Consider the following 23,855-nt stretch of genomic DNA (forward strand, 5'->3'; position numbering starts at 1 on the left):
CATGGTCGGTATGTGAGACACGAGGTGTAGGACTGTCACAGCCAGGAAGATGAGCAGCCCCGAGCTGGCTTGGTCTCCAAGGGTCTGTTCTGGGTCCTCCTCCGACCCACATCACCCTGATTCCTGCTCCGACTGCCAGCGAGGCTTTCTCCCTGTTCTCCTCACGGCACGTCTCATTTCTAAAACATTAACTTTTTATGTTAGGACAGTTTTATATTTGAAGAACAATTACTCAGATAGCACTAAGTTCTCCTGCACCCCATCTTCGGTTTCCCCAACATTAACACCTTAGGTTGGCTCTTGCATCACAACAAGCTGACACAGGAACACCATCAGCAGCCAAAGCCCGTAGGCTGTTCAGATTGCTTTCATTTTTTCTTAACACCCTTTTCTGCTCCAGGATCCTGTCCCGAACCCCACCTGACATTTAATCATCCTGCGGCCCCCCTCGGCTATGACAGTCTCTGACTTTGGCTGTTTCTGACGGCCACGACAGTTTTGAGAAGTGCTGGTCAGGTGTTTTGTACAACGACCCCCCAACTCCGATTTGTATGCTGTTTTTCTTGTTCTTACACCGCCTACAGGTTTGGAGGGAGAAGACCACAGAGGGAAAGGGCCCTTCGCATTGCCTCCCATCTGTGGTACCGCTTTCAACACCTTATCCGAGGTTGACCTTGGTCACTGGCTGAGGCTGCTTCCGTCAGTTTTCCCCACCGAAAAGTTATGCTTCTTGCTCGTTCGAAGGAAGCCTCTGTGTTCAAGCCACACCTCGCAGCCCTGAGGACGGAGCCTCCACGAACTACCTGGAGCTTTTCCGCACGGGAGAGCTGTCTGTTTCCCTCTACTAATTTAGTCAACCGCGCTTCGCTGTCAGTATGAGTTGCAGGTTGTTACTTTGGGTTGTAATCCGGTACTAGTTTGTTTTGTTGTCCACACTGTGCAGCTTTGGCCGTTGGGAGCTCCTCCTACGGGCTCCGGGGACCCTCCTGCAGACCCACCGTTGCGACTTTGTGTTTTTCGAGCACTTCCTTACTTCTGGGAACTGCAAGAGGCTCGGCTCCCCCGGCACAGCCTCTGCTCCAGTGCTAGAATCAGCCACTTCTCCGGGGAGCCCTGGTTCCTCTCGCTGGAGAACAACATTAGAAACCAGCGTCTGGGCTGCAGGTGTACCTGCTGCGTCTGCAGTGTGGTTGTTTCTAGGCCCTATCAGCTGACAGAGCAAGGCCGTGTGTGTGCGTCTGTGTGTACATAACCCATGTATCCTTACCAACGCATGCACACCTCCTGTGTAGCCGCCTGGACGTAGGTAGATGAAGGCAAACCTGAGCCCAGAGCAACGCTTCTGACTCTCGGGCAGTGGGTCGATCCAGCCTTCTCTTGTCTGCCCGAGACCTCCCACTGCAGCTCCGGGAAACCCGGCTTCCTCCACCCCCATCCATTCTCTCCATTCTTCGGTTCTGTGTCTGTTTTTCCCTTCTTATATTTTTTCCTACTTTCTCCATCAAGACTCTAAGTGCCTCAAGGGCAAGGCCTGAACTTGGTTCTCTTTTTTTGTCCTCCCCCCTCCGGAATTCAAGCAGAATGTCCCTAAGAAAAGCAGTACCACGTCGACATTCTTGGAGAGGGAGGGAGGGAGGAGCAGCCCTCAGCTCCCGTCCCAGGGCCTTTCATTCCTCAGACACAGACACAGGCGCCCCTAACATCCTTTTGGTGCCAAATCTGATCAGCCACATCAGGGGATACGCGAACGCTAGAGCTCTCTGCTCGCCACCCACCTTCCTAGCACCGCCGCTCGTGCCGGTCCTTTGATACTTTCATGAAGCATTATTCTATCCAGATGAATGGAAACACAAAGGGGCCGGCTGCAGGGAGACGAGCAGGTCTCATTAATCTGATACAGTTGAGGCAGAGTGGAAAGCCTCTGGCCCCTCGCTCTGGGAAGCTGTCAGGAAAATCCCTGGGGTGGTCTGCGGTCCCCCTGGCGGCCCCATGGCGTGGCTTTTCCCTGTCTCTGGGGATGGATGGAAGGAGGGACCTCTACCGGCATTCAAGTCAGACGCGGAAGGCACGTGTGCACGTGGAGGAAGAGGCTCTGTTGCTGTTACCCAACCTCGGAAGGTCTTGGGTTAATTTTCTCTCTGTTGGCAAAGCTGTCTTGCTCGCTCCTTTGACATGTGTTTCTATGAATAGATTATGCTGCAACCTGAACATCTGTGTCCCAATTTTTTAAGAAGTTACCATATGATTTCACTTACATGTGGAATCTAATGAACAAACTTTGAACTCACGAGCAACGTAGAGACAGACTCACAGATGGAGAGCAGGCTGACAGCTGAGGCAGTAAGGTGGAGGGATTGAGCAAAAAATGAAAAAACAAAGAGAAAGAGCCCAGGGACAGGGACAACAGTGTGGTGATTGTGGGGGGGAAGGTGTGGGTGGCGGTGGAAAGGGCATGGGGGGATGAGCGGTAATGGAAAAAATACAATAAAAAAAGTTGTCAATGGTTGCCACTGTTCTAGTTTGTTTCTGCCCCGATTTGAGACACTGAGAAGGCTCAGCCTTGCCCCTCCCCCGCTCTCTTTGCCCCAGCAGACACCCCACGGTGCCCCCAGTAGGATATGCCCAGGTCTCCTGAGGGTCGCAGACGCCTCTCCCAGTGTTCTTTGCTTGTTAGTGAGCCCTGTGCGATAGGAGCCCTGCCCGAGGGGCCAGAGGATCCCCTCACTCAGGCACCGAGCCCTCAGTCCATGACTTCTTATTAAGCAAGATGAAAAGAAAAAAAACACAATTTAATAGAAAAGGCAGCCTTTGGGTCACCGTGGTAGAAATTATGAGGCATTCCAAAAGCAGAGATAATTCTCACTATGCGCGGTTTAGAAGGAGTGGTCCCCCTCCCTCCTTCCTCATGTTCTCATTAATCACATTTGCACCCGCTTATCCCGCTCCGGGTCCAACCCCCTCCTTCTTGCGCCTGCTCTGCACCAGGCACCGTGCCTACCTGACCACACTTAATCCTAACAGCCTTATGGGCTCCGAGCTGGCACCTCCTTCCTACGGTGGGAAATACAGACGCGTGGGGAAGAACAGGCAACTAGCAGCAGAATGGCATTCAAACCCAGGTTGGGGAGTCCAAGGCCCACGCTCCGCTACCACATGCCCTGGGCTCTGGGGAGTGGGGCCGGACCAGGGGAAAACGCCCACACGAAAACCCGAACGCAGCCTCACGTGGCGCGCGACAAGGTTATCGTGCCATCAGAGCCGCCACCCCCTCCCCAGACTCTCACTCGGCAGGATCCAGCCCGTCCCCTGTCTGAGAGGCTTCCTTGGGTGGGGAGAGGGTCACGCAGGCCTTTGGTGTTGCATACACGGTCCGATGAGGCTGCCTAGGCCACGGCACCCGCTCCCTTCCCAGAGCAATGAGACAAGGCGCAGTGGGCAGAACCTCAGACTCTGACTTCCCTTTCTTCGTCATCGTGGTCGGAAAACACAGCCGCGTTTCCAAGCCAGGAAAGGAGGGACGTTCAGGAGGATCGTTCCCCGCAGGTACGGCCTTCTCCCTGAAAGAGGAGCCGAGCCCGGCGCTGCCTACAAAGTCCGGGACATTACCCCACTTTGGAGATGAAAAGAATCAATATTCATCGGCTCCTGGAGTAGACCCCCAGGCCACACTGTCGGGGCCGAGGGAGACACCAGTCCAGCGACCAAGTCCACAGTCAAGGCTTTTCCTTCGCCCAGGTCTCAAACCGGCAGCCTGGAGCCCAAACGTAATCTACGGTTCAGCTTTTTAAGGCCAGCTCACAGGTTTTTAATTTTTTTGAAATAAACTACAAACATTTGAAAATCAGACTTCACATACAATTCCAGATTTCTGGTTTCTTAGAAAAGATTGAAAATTTTGAAAACCCCAGGCCTGGAACCTTAACAATTAGGTGGGGCCTGAGCAAGGAGACAGGGCCCTCTGCAGTGGCCCAGGGCCAGCTTGTCATCCAGGCTGGGACCCTGTTGGCCCTGGGTTGCCACCTCCCCCGGCAACTCTTCCCAGCCTCGCCCTCCACGAAAGCCGGCTTCACCGTATTTGACCCAGGGGGAGGCAGAGGACGGCCGGTTGCCTGGCCGGGGGGAAACTGGGGAGAGGCGGAGGGAGGCCCTGAACGTCCAGTCCTCCCTTCCTCTCTTTACTGTGCACCCTCCAGTTGAGCCCCCAGTGCACAGACCACCAGCGTGGGTGTGGGAGGGGGTCACACGGTACCCTTCCAGGGAACCTGGAACGTCACGGCCTACCAGCTGTGGCCTGGCGCTAGTCTGCCTGTGGCTCGGTGGCCCCTCCACAGCTCCCTGCCAGGGCCTCGCACGAGGACATGAAAATCAGGCTTGCTGAGTCCCTGCAGCCGCCTAGCCTGGCACCAGGGGTGGGGCCAGCTTCAGCTAAGCTCTTTTCTGCTCGGTTCCGTGACTGGTCTACCCTGAGGCATCTACGGGGCTCGGACTTAGAAGCCCTGGACTTCTAAGCTTGTGGACTTAGAATGAACCAGGATTGGCCTCTGGGGAGGTTGGGGGGCATTTGTACCTGGACAGACTGGTTTGCACAAACCTTCGTCTGTTCACCACAAACACCGAAATCGCATGATACTGGGAAGAGCCCCTTCACCAAAATCACCACCATCCACCCAGTGCCTGGAATCCTGCTGTTAGCTAGCACTTTATTTCCAAGAAGGAGTTGCCTCTTCAGGGGTCATTTCTACAGGCAAGTACTCCTGGGAGGTTTCAGCCATTAACACCTGAGTATGAATTGCTCTCCCCAGATTTCCAAGTATTTTAAGCCAGAAGGGAACTGAAAGACCACTTGTCCAAGCAGCTTGACTTCTTTAGATCAGAGAGGTGATTTATGCCCGCTTCGGGGCACCGCTGCAGCCACGAGGCAGCTTTCCTGAGTCCGGGGTCCAGGGCAGCAATCGGCAACCCTTGCCTGGAAATGGCCAGATGGTAAATGTTTTAGAATTTGCTGGCCACACAGTCTCTGTTGAAACTACCCCTCTGTGCGCAGCACTGTGAACACAGCTGTAGACACTTTGTGATGGCTGAGTGTGGCTGGGTTCCAATCAAACTCTATTTATGGATGCTGAAGTGTGAATTTCGTATAGTTTTTATGTGCCACAAAATAGTCTCATTTTACTTTTCTCCAGCTCTTTGAAAAATGTGCCCTGCGCTGGTGTGGCTCAGTGGATTGAGTGCAGACCTGCAAACCAAAGGGTCACCGGTTCGATTCCCAGTTAGGGCACCTGCCTGGGTTGGGCCCAGGTCCCCAGTTGGGGGGCTCACAAGAGGTAACCACACGTTGATGTTTCTCTCCCTCTCTTTCTCCCTCCCTTCCCCTCTCGATAAAAATAAATAAATAAAATATTTTTTAAAAAACCGTAAACACCGTGCTCAGTTTGCAGGCCGTATGAAACCGAGCCCTGGGCCGACTGAGACCAAGGGCAAGGTCCGCTCACCCTGCATTACTGGAATGGTTTCCAGAGCACTGCTGTTTCAGAGGCCCTGGTGTGTTTTTCAGTCATTTTCTAAAACACTTCATCAGGAGTCTGGTGAGGCAGGATGGGATACCTAGTTCATACTCACGTCCTATTTTAAATCCCATCCTTCTTTTTTTAAAAGATTTTATTTATTTATCTTTAGAGGGGAAGGGAAGGAGAGAAGGAGAGAAATATCAGTGTATGGTTGCCTCTCGTGAGTCCCCTGCTGGGAACTGGCCCGCAACCCAGGCATGTGCCCTGACTGGGAATTGAACCGTGATCGTGTGGTTCGCAGGCCAGCGCTCAATCCACCGAGCTACACCAGCCAGTAAATCACGTCATTCTTTTAGATGAACCTGGTGGGCAGAACTTGGATATTAACCTTCCTCTTCTTCAGATGGTTTTATTGTGGTAAAGTACACGCAATCCAAAATCTGCCGTCTTAACGTGTCTGACTGCCGACCAGCGGCACTGAGCACGCTCACACTCACACCACCGTCTGTCTCCACAGCTCTTCTCATCTTGTCGAACCGAAACTATCCCCGTCTCACGATGACTCCCCGCTCCCCTGGCCCTGGCCCCTGGTGACCACCATTCTACCTTCCATCCCTATGGTTTCGACTGCTCTAAGGAGCTCATGTAAGGGGAGTCCCATCGGACTTTGTCGCTGGCTTATGTCACTCGTGGAGTAATGTCCACAGGATTCATCATGTGGTAGCAGGTGTCGGAACTGCCTCCCTGTTCCAGGGCGGATAGCATTCTTCCGTGCATGTCCCACATTTCACCCACCCATTCACCCGCCAAAGGATTACTTTCGTGCTTTAGCTACTATTAGCACTGCTATGAACGTGGGTATGAAAGGGGGGCAGAATAGGCCACCCCCAAATGTGCCACTTTGGCATGAGGATCCGCCGGAGTTAAAGGCACTTAAAAAACAGCAAATACAAGAAACACGCTCTGACCTTCCTTCTTTTTCCTTAAAACCAGGAGATGAAATTTCTGCATGAAAGACGTCCTCCGTCCGCCACAAGGGGAGAGTGTCAGTAAGGACAGGAAGTTGAGGTGGAGACAATTCTGTACAAACAGACCTCGTAAAAATAGGTCGACAATTGTCTTCCTTCAGCCCCCCAGGTAGCTTACCGACTTTTCCACAGCGGTGCCTCTTTGTTCGACCTGCTCTAAAAGCGCAGAGGGCCCACTGCTTTTTGGGTCTTTGTTCCTTACCCCGACTTCCATGCCATGTAACACTTATGCAAATGTGTACGCATTTCTCTTGTTAATCTGTCTCCTGCTAGTTTAATTCTCTGGCCCAGCTGAAAAAACTAAGCCAGGAGACGTGAAAATATGCCTGCTTTGCAGTACGCAACCGTCACCTATTTTTAAAACACATGAGTAAGCCATCCTCGAACGGTCCGTAATTCTACATTAGTCCCTCTTCTTCTTCAACGCTTATTCTACTCCCTCTGTATAATAATATCCTGGTGTATATTCATGCTTTTAAGTCTTATAGTAATCTTCCTATCGTGCTTTGGAACAAAAAGTATAAAAATTAAAATGTTAAAACTTTGCCATTTCCTGTAGTCATAAGCGTTTGATAAAATAAAATGTTGCCTACATTATGTTACAATTTTTACAATTATTATTAACAACAAATTAAAATAACATGGGTATTACAATCTTGATAATTCGTTATTCACCACAAAAAGCCAAATTTTATAGGAAGTGTGTCTTTCTCTTAATGAGGGATTTAGATCCTCCCAAACGTGCCTTTAGCTAATGTATCTGTGGATGGACATTATTTCTTGCTAAAAGAAGATAGGCATTAGCATCCTGTTTGTTCTTTTTTTATAAATGTGTGAACTGACTAGATGGGCCTGGAAGGAATTTTTTTAAAAGATTTTATTTATTTATCTTAGAGGGGAAGGGAAGGAGAGAGAGAGAGAGAGAGAAATATCAATGTATGGTTGCCTCTCATGCGTCCCCCGCCAGGAACTGGGAACTGGCCTGCAACCCAGGCATGTGCCCTGACTGGGAATTGAACCACAATCATGTGGTTCACAGGCCTGCGCTCAATCCACTGAGCTACACTAGCCAGGGCTGGAAGGAATTTGTTAAAAGGTTTATTTTATTCTCATTTGAGAGAGTGGGAATAAAATAACCCTGAAGGGAGAGAGAGAAAGAAACTTCGATGTGAGAAAGAAACATCGATTGCCTGCCTCCTGCATGCACCCCAACCTGAGATCAAGTCCCCAAACTGGGCATGTGCCCTGACCAGGAATCGAACCAGCAACCCTTTGATTACCGGACAATGCTCAGACCAGCAGAGCCACACCAGCTAGGACTAGAAGGAATTTTTTTATAGTGATGACACTCAATTCTTTCAGCTGCATCCAAGTAAGATGCAAAACATCACGAAACAATCTAGCATCAAATTACTCTTTGATTTTCAAGATTCTGCCAAAATTAAAAACTAGAAACCATCTGCCTTGCAAAATGATTTGTCTTAGAGTGGCTTGCTTGCTCACCGCCAGCTCTAATGCCTCAAGCAGTCCCTTTGTTGGTGCCCTGGTATTTTTTTTGTCCAGTAGGATCAGGGAAGGGTTAGGTCTTCATCATTTTAGTCAAGTGGGCAAAGAGTGATTATGCAAGGGGGTCCAGAAGGAGGTGGACTTGGGGAGGATAGCAGAGGGAGGTCGAAGGTCTGCAATCGATTCCCTGGAGTCTCCCTGGGCCTGTTCCCATCTGGAGACCACCAGCCTAGGGTAAAGATGAAGAAAGGCAGGTCCTTGCCCTGGCTGGTGTAGCTCAGTGGATTGAGCGTGGGCCTGCGAACCAGAGGATTGCGGTTCGATTCCCAGTCAGGGCACATGCCTGGGTTGCAGGCCAGTTCCCAGCAGGGGACTCACAAGAGGCAACCATACATTGACATTTCTCTCCCTCTCTCCTTCCCTCCCCCTCTATAAATAAATAAAATCTTAAAAAGAAAAAAGAAAGGCAAGTCCTCTGCATTGAGAGCTGCAAAAACCTCAGCATGAAGCAGGAGACCTGCCGGGGCTCCTCTGTGGCTCCTGGCAGCCTCAGGCCACATCCTGGAAGACCCAGCCCCTGTGACCCTGTCTGGAAAACGCTCAAGGCAGACGAAAGAATTCACTGTTTTTTCCAGCCATCTGGTGGGGAAGCCCCATGACCACCCTTTCGATAGAGCGATTATTTTAAAACTATTTCATTTTAAATTAAATGTTACATTGCATTATTTTAAAGCATCGCCAACCCTCTCTCTCCCCCTCTGAGGTGTATTTTGCATCTCCTGCAGCTCAGGGTGCCTTTCCCAAGGGCCCGAGAGCTGCTCCTCCGAATCCCGTCACCAGCGAGGACACGCTGCAGCCTCCCTGACTCCGAGGGAGGGAGGAAGCCTGACTGCGATAAATTCGAGTTAGAGGCACAGCTGGCCCAGTCATGGACCAGCCCGCTGCCCTGCCGCTTTTTACGGCTCTCCCTCCCCTGACTCCCCCCGAGCCTCACCACCACCCCACTCTCTGTTTAAACCCCCCAGCCACCCTGGAGAATCAAAGTGGAGCTCAGTTGTCCCTGGACTCTCCTCCCACGAGCAGGAGTTGTCACAGGGTGAAATCTGTCCTCATTGCCTTTAGCGCCTGCTTTGCTGATGGCTGACAGTGCACAAATACAAATCCGCTCCGAGGGCAGGACTGCTGGTCAACCTCAGTGCTCCTTCCCAAGGGACTGGAGGCCACACGGGGCCTGAGAGCCCTCCTCCGGACTGCCCAAGGCACAGACTAACACGCACCAGGTCTCCATCCAGCCAACACACAATGGAGGGGGAGGTTTCAGTGGTCGGTTGCCCTTGCCCCCAGGGCAGCCCCCTCCCACAGGAGCCCCTCCTCCTCGGCCTGTGTTCTCTTGGCAGAAGAGTGACTTGCTCAGGACAGACGCAAGTCCCTCTGAGCTGAGGAAAGTGCCTCCTGCTCTGGAGGGGGAGAGACAGGCCCAGAGACACGGGCCTGGACAAAACCTTCAGGACCCTAAAAACCACCACATTGTACACGAAAGTGGAAGCCAAGGGCATCAAGTGACTTTCCTGAGCCCACGAAACTGGTCAGAGGCCACCGTTCGCTTCTCTTTCAAATAGCCCTATGATTGGCGATGGCACTACGTGGTCCAATGAGTGTGGAAATGTTTGCCTGACAGACAGAGGGTGACCCCGAGCCCTCAGCTGTGGGGCTGGGGGGCAAGCAGGGAACATTCAGGGGCAGTCCTCCTGGCGGACAGGGACAGGGGCATGGACTGCCTGGCCCTGAGGAGCCCCTGATGCAGCCTGGCTTTCCAGCCTGCGGGTCATGAGGCCCTGGAGTGACAAGACTTCCTCCGGGTGCCTGAAGCCAGGAGCCAGGTCCCATGGGCTCTGGGGGAGGGGGTGGGGTGGAGGCTTCTGCACTGCAGACAGTAGATTACAGAGACTCTAGTTAGAGCTCAAGAAAAAAAGAAAGCGGGAAGGGAAATGTGAAAGGCAAACAACCTTTGCGCACAGTCAGAGATGGTGGGGCGGGGCGGGCTGCTGGGAAAGGCCTGCAAATCTCTCTTGCACAGAGCCCCACACTGTGTGGGGGCTGGGTCCTGCTACTTTCGAAAAATGGAAAACATCTTAACACGCCAGCAGAAGGAGGGTGGCACGCCAGTGATAGTGTGCTGATGAATACACGCCCCACGGGCACCAGGAACGCTCCCTGGAGAATGTGGTTGAGCTAGATTTACTGGCTTAGAGAGATGACCTCACCATATCACTGAGTTAAAAAAAGTGAATTTAAAAATAGCATTTGTAGTGAGATCCCATTTATGTACTGTCACACACATGCGCAGTATCTGAAGGTGCCTGAAACGCCAGGAAACAGAATTGGGGCCAGTTTCAGGGGCGCAGGGCCTGTGCGGCGCCCCCCACCCCCACACACAATTCCCCAGAAGGGCCCTGGGCTTGGTTTAGATAATCTGCTGCCACTACCGGAACTCTTAACTATCTAGCTGGCCCTGCATAGAACAAACTCACTTTTTTAAAAATCAGCTCTTCAGAGGTATCATTTATATACAGCAAAATGTGTCCATGGTAAGTGGACTGTTGAATGAGCTTTGGCAAATGTCTGTTTATGGAACCAGCACCACAGCCGAGGTACAGACCATCTCCACCACCGCAGAACGTACCCTCACGCCCCGTGCAGCCCCGCAGCTCCTCCCAGCCCCAGGCAACCCCCCATCTGCTCTCAGACCCTAGAGCTCACTTCTGCCGCTTCTCGAATCCTATCAGAATGGAGCTGTGGGGCGTGCACGCTCCTCTCTGCCTTCTTCCCTCCACGCCGTCGGAGATTCATCCCCTTGTCCCGTTGTTGTCGGTTGGTTGTCCTTCTCTGTTGTTTTCAGCTGTGGATACACCACAGTTGGCCCCTTTACCTGGTGGTGGATATTTGGGTGGTTTCCAATGCGGGGCTGGTATGAGTAGCACTGCTGCGCACGCCCGTGTACAAGCCGTGTCTGGATCTCCCACACTTTCATTTCCCTGGGGTCGATGCCTGGAGCGGAACCACTGTGTGGCAGGTACGTGTTTCACTGGCTAAACCGCCAACCCCCTTCCAGAGTGGACGCGTTGTGTTTATTGTCCCCCAGCGAAACGTGCGTTGAAACAGCACGTTCAAGTTTCAAATACGAGGCTCGATGCGTTTTTCTTCACCCTCCAGGGCAACAAATACCTAACAGAGTGTCAAAAGTCTGGAAACACACGTGGAATAGTGATTATTTATTGAACGTTTTTCAGATTGACAAGTGGACCCTTTGTTTCACACTTACTGCAAGTGGAGAAAGCAGGTCGGAAATGCAGCTAACAGTGGTTTAAAGTAGGTTTATCCTATTTCCTAGGTTTGGGGGTCACCTAGACATCTTAGGAATTTATAATAATGGCTTGCGGTTTACTTTCTGGCTATAAAAGCTACAGGTACTTATTGTAGAAACTTTAGAAAATACAAAAGAGTAAAAATATAGTTCAAACTATAGTTCAAAATATAGTTCATTACTTGCCATAATGCTATGTGTATTCCTGTGTGTGTTCCTGGGAAGCTGTACGTGTTTCAGGATTTAACTGTACTTTTTATCTTACGGGAACTTCCTAAAACAGGTTGTTCCTTAGACAAGTGCTTCTTCCTCACAGTAAAAATTCGAAATCAAAATATAGGCTGTAAAACGGAACTAAGAGGCTTCCCTCCGAGGCCAACAACCTGCTGTGCGTCTTTCTGAACTTTTTCACACTGTTCAGTCCCTTAAACGGATACACATACAGAAACACATATAATTTAAAATGCACTGAGTTTTACATCCTACTTTTTTCACCTTGTAATATGCCATTAAATATTCTTAGAAAATAAAGACTTAGTAAATATTTTTGTCACCCCATGTGTCAGAAGGAAAAACTAGAACCAGATGTCCAAGATCTAGAAAACCATTCAGTAAATGCTGGTGTGTGGACCAGACGAAGTTTTATGCAGTTTTCAGAAGTGGCTCTTTTTACAAACCCCAGCAAAATGCACGGTAAACAAACCTAGCAGTGGCTTATGGTGCTCGGGAGGGTGGGATTGGGTGGGAATTTTTTCTTTCTAGTTTTAAAAAATAGTATTTCACTATGAATGTGTACTTCTTTGATGATTTTTAAAACCTATTATAAATGAGCAATGAACAGTTTTCAAAATTAACACAGCTTATTCTAGCAAATCTATACTCATTCATTAAAAGGAAAAAGACTCAACTCAACACAAAACATTGAGAAGAAAGCAAAAACAGTCTAAAAGTCCCACCACTGGGAAAGAGTCACCGCTACCATTTTGTCGCCCAATAAGAGATGCACACATGTATAAACATGCAATTCTGCAAAGTGCTCCTTCCACTCGTCATAGACATCCTGCTGTGTCAATAAAAGCCCATCGACCTCACTCTTTTCTAATGGTCTGCATTAAAATGTTTCCTCCCATACATCTTCTTGTATGGATCTACCATTATTTATTTAACCAATCCCCTACTGATGCACATGGAGATCGTTTGTGGTATTTCCTTTAGTAATTAACGGATCCGTAAGTGAGCAGGACTGGGAGTCAGCCTCCAAGCTAGTTGTCATATCTATTGTTAATTCACTATCCCCCTTCGGAGCAGAGTGTCCCCTTTGTGAGATGAGGACGGGGGAGGGGGACCATCAGATGAACCCTGAGGTGCCTCCAGCTGAGCTCTCAAAGTGGCAGCCAATGTTTCGAGAGTGTGACGTGTGCAGTACAATTTAGAATCAACAGCACGGCTAAGGAACAGAACTCCTCTCTGAAATGACACCGTGAAAGCCCTCAAACACCTGCCCGGCTTAAATGGCACCTACTTCCGAGTCCGGGGGTGACTGGAAGGTGTCTCCCAGGCCACCTGGGGCCATAAACACATGGCAGTGCAGCTCTGCCTTCAGCCAGGCCAGCATCCCTGGGTGAGTCCCCTGCCTCTCACCTAGTCTCCGGGTCTCCCTTCTGCAGAATGACCCCGCACTCCTCGTTTCTCTTTCCTCGAACCTCAAACTCGTACACCTTAGGACGCCTTGAGCTCTGTGTGGCTCTGCAGCAAATCTCTCAAGAATCCACCTACTCGCAACACCATATCCCTGGCAAATGCTCCTAAAACAGGCCTCTTCTTAGCAAAAAGCTTTTGAGGTTGCAGCAAGCGCATGAGTGGGCCTCAACTGGGCACCTTAGCTCTAAGCCAACAGCAGCAACAATAAACTTTATTGAGCATCTACTACGTGCCAGGCACTGTTCTAAGCACGTCTCTTAAATCCTAAGGACAGGGCAGTTCCTGGAGGCACTAAGGGACTCCACAAAAACCCAGCTTCAGTCCACCCGTAGTTGAGTGGATCTAATAACTATGGGACATTTACACAGCAGAATTCTACTCAGCCGTAAAAAAAGATGAAAAATTTACCCTTTGAAACAGTATGGATGGCCCTGGAGAACATTATGCTGAGTGAAATAAGCCAGGCAGAGAAAGACGAATACCATGTGATTTCACTCATATGTGGAAGGGATCTAACGAACAAACTGAACTAAAACTCAAAACAGAGACAGACTCATAGATGGAGAGCAGATGACAGCTAGTGGGGCGGGGTGGGGGGGATGGTAGGGGGTGGAGGGATTGATCAAAAAGGAAAAAGGACTCACGGACGTGGACCACAGTGTGGTGATGGCTGGGGGAGGGGGCATAAAGGAACTAATTGGTAATGGAAAAAATACAGTAAAGACTAAATTTCTAAAAACCCCAGTTTTAAACAATGTCTCTGACTCTAGGAATCAGGCTTGGAGAGGCCGGGTCCTCTGAGGGGTAAATCCCTCCGTGACAGGTGACAGTAGACAGTAACGGAAGCCTCTTTCACAGGCCTCTGTTTGCTTCAGCCTCTGAAGAATGGCTTTCACTGGATCGTGCTTTGGGCCAGACCTTCAGGCACTGAGGGCTTTTGTAAGAAAACGCTCCGGGGAAACTCATTGTTGGTGGTTCACAGAGATGATGAGACTGTCTTTCAAGACAGTAGAGAGAGTCTTCAGGGGGCTGGGCTGAGCTGCGGAGCAAGCCAAAGCCAGTGCCCCGAGGCCTAATGGAGAGACAGTCCTTCTGGTGTATGAGGCATCTTAGAGACAGGTTTCCCACCAAAGGCATTTTGTTTTGTATCCTTCTCTTCCTATCGCCCAGATTTTCCTTCTCATTTTTCACCCTGATCCCTTTTATGCAACACGGCCTCACATCCCTGGTGGAATGAGAAGGGGAATAAATACATGTCAGAAGGCAGAGACGGGACAAAGGACTGGTCCCCTGCCTCCAGCCCCTTCCCCACATGTGATGACTGGGTCGCCTGAGGAAGAAGCAGCATTGTTTGAAGAGCTGGTCTGAGTCCCCCCAGTCCCCACCACTTCAAAGCAGAGTGCTTCTTCATGGGCGCTTTGCACAGCATCTTCAATCGCTCCACGTGTTGTCCTTAACCATCAGCACAGACCTATTCTCCTTGCCCAGCAGGTAGAGGTGGCAGCGTCTGTAAATTGAAATTGCCCTTGACACATCCTCTCCTGTGGACCCAAATGAATGGCCTGCCAGGTTCCAAGGCAACTAAGAGAAACTCTGAGTGGAAAAACAAAACAAAGAAACAAAACCTTTTCGCTATCCAACAATCTCGTGCTCCTGCCCAGACACAGAAAGAAACTCGCCTCAGGGGTACTTCTGTACAGAGTGCACACGAGTCACCTTCCTCTGGTCATTAATTAGGCTTCTGTGCTTGCTGTCCCCTGCACCTAGCACGGCCTCCCCTGGGTCCACCGACCAGGTAAGGCCCCAGTGAGCTCCTCCTCACCCACAAAGCCTTCCCCTCCCCATCTCCTCCTCTCTCTACTCTCCACTCCATCTCCACCCATTGCAGGAATTGCTTCCAATCCCCCATCCCCAGCTGCAGGCCAGGTGGGCCCTTCATTGGGGCCCATTGGCTGCCTGTTCTTGACACACTAGCCTGGTTTCAACTAAAATCGCAGGAAGCTACCTGCCGGGCTGCATGCAACCTTATCTTTAAATTCAATTTCAGCCCAAGCTGTCACTAAGACCTGGCCTTGGCAGAGGGTGATGGCAGGTTCTCCTTGCTGTCATCACACTGGTCTCTTAGGGGTTCAGATTGTAACAGAGGCCGATGCCCAGTGCGGCACCACGAGACAGTACTTCCGAACAAGCGCTTCCAAAACCACGTGTACCCAGCCACGCAGTTATTTACTCATCCCACCAGCGTTGTCTGTGTGTGTACCTGCGACCCTGAGTTCGTCACTCAGCCTCCCTCCGCCTCTAATCTCTTCCCTGGTGAAGGGGAGCTAATCATGGTGCCCACCTCACACTACGAGGCGGCTGTTTACTTCCTTCTCTGGGTCTCAGTCTTCTCATCTCCCTGGGTTGTGTGACTCAGAGTGAGCTCTTAGGGGGCATGCAAGGCGCTGTGAGCAGGGCTTACACACAACAAACGCCACCTGCTAACAGTGACACAATGATCATCAGCATCACCATCAAATTCTTGTGACAACACGGCGAGCCCTGCAGGCACTGCCGGCTCGGTGCCGGCGTACAGTGAGCGCCCGATAAACCCTAGCGGTTGATGCTCTGTGTTTCTTCCTCCTCCTGAGCTTTCAGGGCCTCTGACATCTGTTTGTCACACGCTGCCTCGGCCGGTTCGGCCGAATTCCTTGAATTCTGTTTTCTTCGTAAGCCAACCACCGCCATTTCAGAAAAAGGAAGAGAACCCTTTTCTTTTCTACTTTTTAAAAAAATCATGTAATGAAACGATGCTTTATGGTGGAAAATCATGTGTTTAGTGTGCTGTCCTTTGTTTTCCTTGTTTAAATGAATTGACTGGTCTTGTTTCCGTGGGTCCACCAAGTTTTACAGCAAAGTGAATGAGTGTGAGTGCCCCCTAAGTGGGAGCTACGCAGGAATAAACATTCATTCTAGTCAATAATTAGTAACAACATTTTAACGTTGAAATTATATTTCCACACCACACATTTAGCATTTTATAGATAAAAACACAGAGTCATGAACTACAACTTAAACTACAGGCCGTGGGAGCGATCACACTGCAACGTCCCACATCCAGCTGGAGAGGGTCACCCCGCAGTCGGCGGTTCCCGCCCTTGCAAGCTGCTACTTGGGTTTCAGGGGCGGCAGAACACACTGCACGGCGGCTGTTGGCTTCAACAGAGGTAACTGCCCACCTCAATGCCGTGGGGCACTGCCAGGATGGGAGAACCGCTGGGACGCTCTGTTCCTGCCCCAGAAAGGCCACTCCGCCCCGGCTCCCTCTGGCTTCATTAAAATCTCGATGAGTGTGGCTTTCTGCCTATGTGGGCCTTCGATTCATAATAACCAGCTCAAATGAACCAGTCATGGGGGAAATTAAGTTTCGAGCATTTCAGCTCCAAGGGCTTGGACAGCACAACTCTCCTCTCCCAGCCCCTGAGGTGCCCCCAGCTGCCCTCTCCTGGGCCTGGGAAGGAGTCCGGGAAAATGAGAGGCCAGAGGAAGCCAAACTGCGACCATGGTCCTCCCCAGCCCCAGTCCAGGCCACTTTCTCTCCCCTAGGAATGCTGGGAACGGGCTCGGCTGGAGGCAGGTCAGGTATCTGGCCTCCCTACTACAGCTGCAGACACTGAGGTTCACAAGGTGAAGTGCCTGGGTCAGGGCCACAAGGACAGTGACATGTCCAGGATCCCACCAGGTCTGGCTGAACTCCTTCCCAGTGCCACCCTGCCCCCTGCCAAAAGACCTGAGCGCCCTCCCATGAGAACGGCTGTGAGACAGGATCTCGGTGGAGCCAACGCGTGGAGCTCGTCACACCCACACTTCCATTCCTGGGCAGCCCTGACTCCGGAGGCTGCAGAGAGCTGCACTCACACAAGCCAACTTGAACTGCTGGTTGGACCATACCCAGGGCTGGGGTGGCCCCAGGAAGGGCCTTGTTCCCACTCGGCCCTGCCTCCTTGGAGCGAACCTTTCAAAGCTGAGGGGACAAGTGAGCCCAGTCTCTGTTACCCCCCGCCCCTGACCACCACCACAGGGAGCCCCTGCCTTGTCTCATCTCCCCATCCATGGTCTGAATCCTGGACCCTGGAAGGGCTTTGCCCTGGGGACCGGAGACCTGGGAGGCGGATGTCCCAGGGGTAGTGCTGTGAACAGTGAGTCCTGGGACAGGCCAGCCCTGCCTCCCCCACACCACGGGAGGGGGAGAGAGGCCAGAAAACGCCACCCGCCAGCCCTAGCCAGCCCTATGCCCTGAGCAGCTGAAGTCTGAATCCAGTTTCTCAGCACCAGGAGTTTCTTCAACCAACACCAAAGCGTTGTTCGGCGCACACCCAGCTTTCCTGCCTGTCGGGGGTCAGGGAGCCAGGCGGAGCCCACACAACACAGCACTGCCCTCCTTATCACCACTGCAGGAGGTTAGCGCCCGTCTCTTGTCAGGGAGGGAGCCGCTCACTACTCGGCTGAATTGGTATCCAGGCCTCAGCAGCCTCAGGAAGAAGAGCTGCTGCTGGTGGTGGCTGGTGGCTGGTGGCTGGTGGCTGGTGGCTGGTGGCTGGCAGTGACTGGCCATCCCAGGAAGAGGGAAGGCCAGAGGAGGAGCGGGAGGGACTTTCAAAAGCAAAAGAAAGCTGGCTGCCCAGGCTTGTAGCTGAGGCCAGGGCTTTAGAGGATCATGGAATGGGTTTCGAATTGGGCGGCTGGGTGCAAGTCTGGCTCTGAGCCTTTCTAACAAGTTAACCAGCCAAGACCCTGCAGCTGCCAGATGGGGACAGTGACAACCCTTGTAGCCACAGAATCAGCTCAGACGGGTCCCATCCTGTTTTTGACCAGACCTGGAACGAACGTTTAAACCGTGCGAGCACCACTTACATGTAGTGCTTGTAAACCCCTAACTCCACCCAACCAAAGGACCAGACACGATCAGAATTTGAATGCTAGAGCCCTTTCAGAAGTGAAGGGGCCGTTGTCCAGGAAGACCCGGTATGGAAACCCCTTAAAATCCCGCCTGGATCCCTGGACGGGGGAGACACATTTGAGCCAGGCTTCCTGTCTCCTGGCCAGTCAGCTGGCAAACCAAGCCAGTCCCAAAAGGCCGGTGCCGTGGTATTAGCTTCCACGTCCATCGGGCCATGAGCCCTTACGTGCTAACACTCGGCCCTCAGGCTTTTTCGGCTGTAAATGTCATAGTAACAGTGTGAGAACCTGGTGGCAAGATGGAAAACAACCCACATGTCCATCCACCGGTGACTGGATGAACAAAACAGTCTCCCGACAATGGAATGCCACCCACAGAGAAGGCCCAGCACCAGCTACAACCTGGGTGAAACTCAACGTCACTCTAAGTGACAAAAGCCAGACACGAAAGACCACATGGTGTATGATTCCATTTCTGTGAAACATCCAGAGAAGGGTATAGAGACAGAAAGCAGGTCAGTGTCTGCCTGGAGCTGGGGTAAGAATGGAGGGTGGGGCCCTGGCTGGTGTAGCTCAGTGGATTGAGCGCGGGCCTGCGAACCAGAGGATCATGGTTCGATTCCCAGTCAGGGCACATGCCTGGGTTGCAGGCCGGTTCCCTGCAGGCCAACTCCCAGCAGGGGACGCACGAAAGGCAACCATACATTGATGTTTCTCTCCCTCTCCTTCCCCTCTAAAGATAAATAAATGAATAAAATCTTTAAAAATAAAAAAGAATGGAGGGTGGCTTCCAGTGGGCCCACGGGGTCTTTGTGGGTGACGGCACCACCACGAAATTGGACTCTGGGGCTGGTTGCACGCTCTGCAATTTGCTAAAGATTATTAAATTGTGCAAATGAAGCAAGTAACTGTTATGGTATGTAAATAATGCTCGTACTAAGCTGTTTTTGAAAAGTACCTGGTGAATATGCCATATTTTTCCACGCAAAATGCGCAATTTTTTGTTCCAATTTTTGAGGGAAAAATAAGGATGCACATTATAAATGGGTAGTACCAGCATTACCCGTATCTGTCTTATAATTATTTGTCACACAATTTTCTTGTACCATAATATGTTCAAAAAAATGCTAAAATTGCTTTATAATACAAAAAACAAGTATCTAAATATAAATAAATTAAAATTTGAATTAATAAAGTAAAACAAAGTTTTTCCTGAAACTTTGGGCCGAAAACATGGGTGCACATTATACACAACAAAAGACAGAAATTCTAGGGATCGGTGCAGATTCACGTTCCTTGGACACTGTAATGTGCTTTGGAGACGTCCGTCCTAATTCCTAACAAGGCTCTGGCACAGCTGCGTGGGACCAGCGGACCTGGCATCAGCCCTGTGACTTACGGGCCTGCCCTGCTCTCCCTCATCTCTGGAATGGACACAGCAGCAAGTCTTATGTTGGCTGATGTAAAGATTAAATGAGCGAAAGAGGCAAGTCCCTTGGTAGGTGCCTTGCAAACGGCCATGTGCTCAGAAACCAGCAGCTCTTATCACCCTCATCCTTGCTATTATTATCCCAGCAGCTCAGAGGAGGCCTCCCGGGAACACACAGGGCTGGAGACAAGTCCCATTCATCATAGTGCCCCTCCTGCGGCTCACAGCCATTCGTCACCGTCCCTTGGGCTTCCGATTAGACTTGGCCATTAGCCCGGAGCTTCCTCACGCCCTCCGCACCAGCCCAGAGCTCTGCCCATTGGAGGGCTGCTCTGTTCCCAGGAGCCTGGGCAGGCACACAGCCCTGCTGATGCCTGTGTAGCCCTGCATTGTCACCCCGCTTGAGAGTCAAACTGTAAAGGACACTGAGGCTCAAAGAGATGAGACACCTGGTTCTGTCTCACAACTGTAACCCTCTGAGCAGGAGTCAAACCTGGTCTATTTATGCCAAAGCCCAAGCACAGGTGCCCAAAGGAGATAAAGGTGACGGAAGGAGGGAATTGGGATAAAGGAAGGAGGGGATGGGGCTGGGTCCCCTCACCCCCCACCCACACACTGGGCTGTAAAAGTACTCAAATAGGAAGTGAGGACCCTTATGAAAAGGCAGATCCTTGAGCCTACTCCCTGAACCAACCGAAACAAAGAAGCTGCGTCATAAAAGGTGACCTGGGGTCATTCTTAAGAAGTTTGAGAATGGCGGGCCCCAAGTAAGGCAGGAAAAGAGCAATGTGAATAGAGAAAGATCCAAGTGTCTGAGCAGAGCATTAATTTGCTGAGTCAGAGGTAATTTAAAAGAGAGAGGGAGAGAGAGAGAAACAGCCTGGTGCTGGGGTTTCAGAGGCGTGTGCAGCTCAGAAGCTGCAAAGTGCACATTGGAGCAGAACAGAAGCCTTGCACTGGCTTCTCATGGCGACCCCATGCCCCAGTGCAAAGGAGGAAACTGAGGCCTGGGGAGGGGAAGTCACGTGGCCGGCGGCTGACAGAGCTGGCCCGCCAGTCTCGAGCCACGGACCCCACAAAATCAGTCACCACACCCACTGCCTGCAAGTCCTGGTCGGTGCAAACCCCAGACCAGCGTCACGAAGACCCCAAAGACCTATCTCCTCATCTCATCAACGCTCGGTTACTCACATGGAACCAGAGATGGGACACAACTACCCTAAGAGTAACAGCAGTGCAGACCCCTGATGAGAGCCGTTTGCCTGTGGAGGGCTGCCCTACGGTCCCCGAGGGTGAACTGGTGGCTACGCCTGAATGGCCCCGAAGGCATACAAAGTGCTTCCCAGCATCATCCCCGCTTGTTGACAGCAAGAATTAGTACTATTAGTACTCACAGTGATGAATGCATCTGTTCATAATTTGCAGAACGAAGGCTGAGCTCAGAGCACACAGAATCCTGATGTCTGCAGCCAACCCGGAAATCCCGACCTAACTGGTTTGGGGTACAGCCTGGAAAGAGGGATTTTTTAAAGCTCCCCAGTCAATTCTCAGCCAAGGCTGAGAGCTGCTGGACCCTCGAGGGGAGCCCGGCTGAATTTCAGGTTCCTCAGAGCTTGGCCATGGGCTGGGTGCTTCTCCCTGGATTGCCTGCAGGACTCCCTCAGGCCTGCACCTCCCACGGTCCCGTGGCCTGGCAAGCTCACCTGTCTGGGGCCCTCCTTGCCCTCAGTCCCATCTGTACCCTGACAGCCAGAGCCGTTCTCAGGAAAACACACCTTAGCTGGATCCTAAAGTGCCACCCAGCGAACCCATCACCCTCCCACGCCAGCCAGTCAACTCTGAACCTACCTCCTGGTGAGACAAGGGCAGAGTCACAAAGATTGCACCAGGCCCTCTGGGGGCCCCCACCCACCCCCAACCCCACCCCATCCATCAAGCTCCCACACAGCCCAGGCAAGCGACACCAACGCTCCCAAGCCAGTGGGCCAGCACACGCCCCCAAAGCAGGTCCAGCCATTAGCCATCACCATCGGTCAGTGATTGTGGCTGCCAATTACTTCAAATGTCATAGAGTGTGACATTCTCCCTCTGGGCCCAAGGCTGACCAATGGCAAGCACTCATCACCAGCCCCGTGGTATTAACGACGTTGATAGAGGCTGTGGGCTAAGTGCTTTCCAGGCCTTATTCTGAGCTAATGCCCAGGCCTAGGCCTGGTACTATTACCCCTAGGACGCAGATGTGAAAACCGAGGCTCACAGGGGTTTATGTCACTTATGGGGTAAGTGACAGGATCTGGATTAAACCCGAGTCACAAAGACGCCAGAGTCTGCGCTCTCCCCAGCAGCCTCACGGCTCCACCTTTGCCAAGGTGCATTTTGCTTTCCCACCAGTTGAACCATTGCCATCCTCCTCAGGTGAACCTTGAACCTGACCATCATAGAGACAGGGTGGGGGAGAGTAATGTATACCCAGCTGGACTGAGAGGCCCTGGTGACTCTGCTGGGTACGAGCCCAGCACACAGCCCCCGCCCAGTCCTCTGAGCTCTCACAGACCCACGGTGGGTAGAGTTAAAGTGAGGTTACCCCGTAAAGCGCAGATACCTCTCAGCATATCCACCCTGGTCTTCCTGTGGGCAGCGTCTCCGAGAAGCAACGTGGTGGCAGTTGAAAGAGTGCAAAATTTGGAGCTTCCATGACTTGTGTTTGAATCCTGCCCATGCCTCTTCATGATGGTGTGAATGGGAACCAACTCCTCAGCCTCTCTGTGTCTGTTTGTGCCCCTGCTAAACGAGGGTGATGGGGGATCCAAGATGGCGGCAGAGCAGGTGGAGGTTACATACTCATCTCCTCCCAGGACCCATCTCCTCCCAGGACCACACTGAAATCACAGCTAAATTATGGAAAAATCAACCTGAATAACCAACTGAAGACTAGCTGAGCAGAAGGTTTATAACTAAAGGAACAACAGTGCCCCCTGTCCTGCTCACCTTACAGACAGTTGTTGGCCCATTGAAAGGCTACCTGTGAGATCTTGAAGCACTATGTGTGTATTGTCACTGTTGGCTAAAAAAGCCCCCAGCTAGGGGGCTTCACCCTTACTACCATCCCTGCCACTGAAGCTAATTCAAATGGACATCACATGGGACCTTTTATTTTGTAGCAAAGACTACCCAGTTATTGTCTACACAGGTCAACCAGTTCCAGGGGGTATGACTCTCATTGAGGGTGTTAGGTAAATGCTTTTCATAACAACTGCAAACCAGGTGAACAAATATGTCGATAGCTGGCCCCCGTTCACAGAAGAAGCCAAGATTCCAACAGTCAACAGGGCCAGTTCTTCATTATTTGTGGTACACGGTCGGGGATGGATCCAGATTTTACTGAACTACTGGAATTTAATTACCTAGTTTGGGAGGCCCAAGAGAAACAAATAAAATTAGATAAAGGGCCATGAAAGGATCCACGAAAATGTATGACACTGGGGTTAGCCTTCTCCAGCTTCAAGGTCAATCTGCTTGGAGGTAGGGATGGGAGCAGGGGCACCAAAGACAGCAACCGTGCCTCGTCCCCTCTGTCCCAGGAACTGTCTGCACACTCTCTTCAATTCTATATCACAAATGCGTTATTTTTTTAAATTTTATTTATTTTTTAGAGAGAGGGGACGGGAAGGAGAAAGAGTAGGAGAGAAACATCAATGTGTGGTTGCCACTCATGTGTCCCCTGCTGGGAACTGGCCTGCAACCCAGGCATGTGCCTTGACTGGGAATCGAACCAGCGACCCTTTGCTTCACAGACCCGTGCTCAATCCACTGGGCTACACCAGCCAGGGCACAAATGTGTTATTAAAGATGAGGACTTGGGGCTCAGAGAACCCAAAGTTGTCTGCACAGAACCAAGCCCAGCTAACTCCGAACCCCATATTCTTCCCGCCACACCACACTTCTCTTGAATACGTTACCCACACAATAAAGGTAATTGATAGTGATGAATGGAACACAAATTGGGGCAAGTTTCAGGTTCACCCCATCCCCATCCCACCCAACTCCCACCAGAACTCCTGAAAATCATAAACATGCAGCCAGGACCCCACACACAAAAAGCCCCGGGTCATAACTGTATTCGAGTAATGGAAAATGAGAAAATGGAAAAAACCTCCATCATTCCCAGCAAACACTTGACAGGGCCCTGGTGAAGCTCCTCCTTGTTCCCACTGAGGCAGCTTCCGGCAAGTGCCTGTTTGTACCACCAGCGAGAAACAGAACTCCTGCTGATCTGAATGTCTTACCCCCACTCGCTCGGTTCTCGATGATGACAGGCAGCTCGATCAAGTTTCACAGCATCCCCGAAACGTGCCGGAGTGGGCTGGGTGAGACTCTCGGGG

The 23,855-nt window shown here is 51.4% G+C and overlaps 1 long non-coding RNA gene across 1 annotated transcript in view; it reads right to left on the bottom strand.

Moving 5' to 3' along the window:
- The window catches only part of LOC118996863 (uncharacterized), a 48,310-nt gene that overhangs the window by 843 nt on the left and 23,612 nt on the right, over positions 1 to 23,855 (bottom strand). The window lies entirely within an intron of this gene.

Source organism: Sturnira hondurensis, unplaced genomic scaffold (assembly GCF_014824575.4).
Source record: "Sturnira hondurensis isolate 20B ecotype Veracruz unplaced genomic scaffold, ASM1482457v3 Scaffold0011880, whole genome shotgun sequence".
NCBI classification, from domain to species: Eukaryota; Metazoa; Chordata; class Mammalia; order Chiroptera; family Phyllostomidae; genus Sturnira; species Sturnira hondurensis.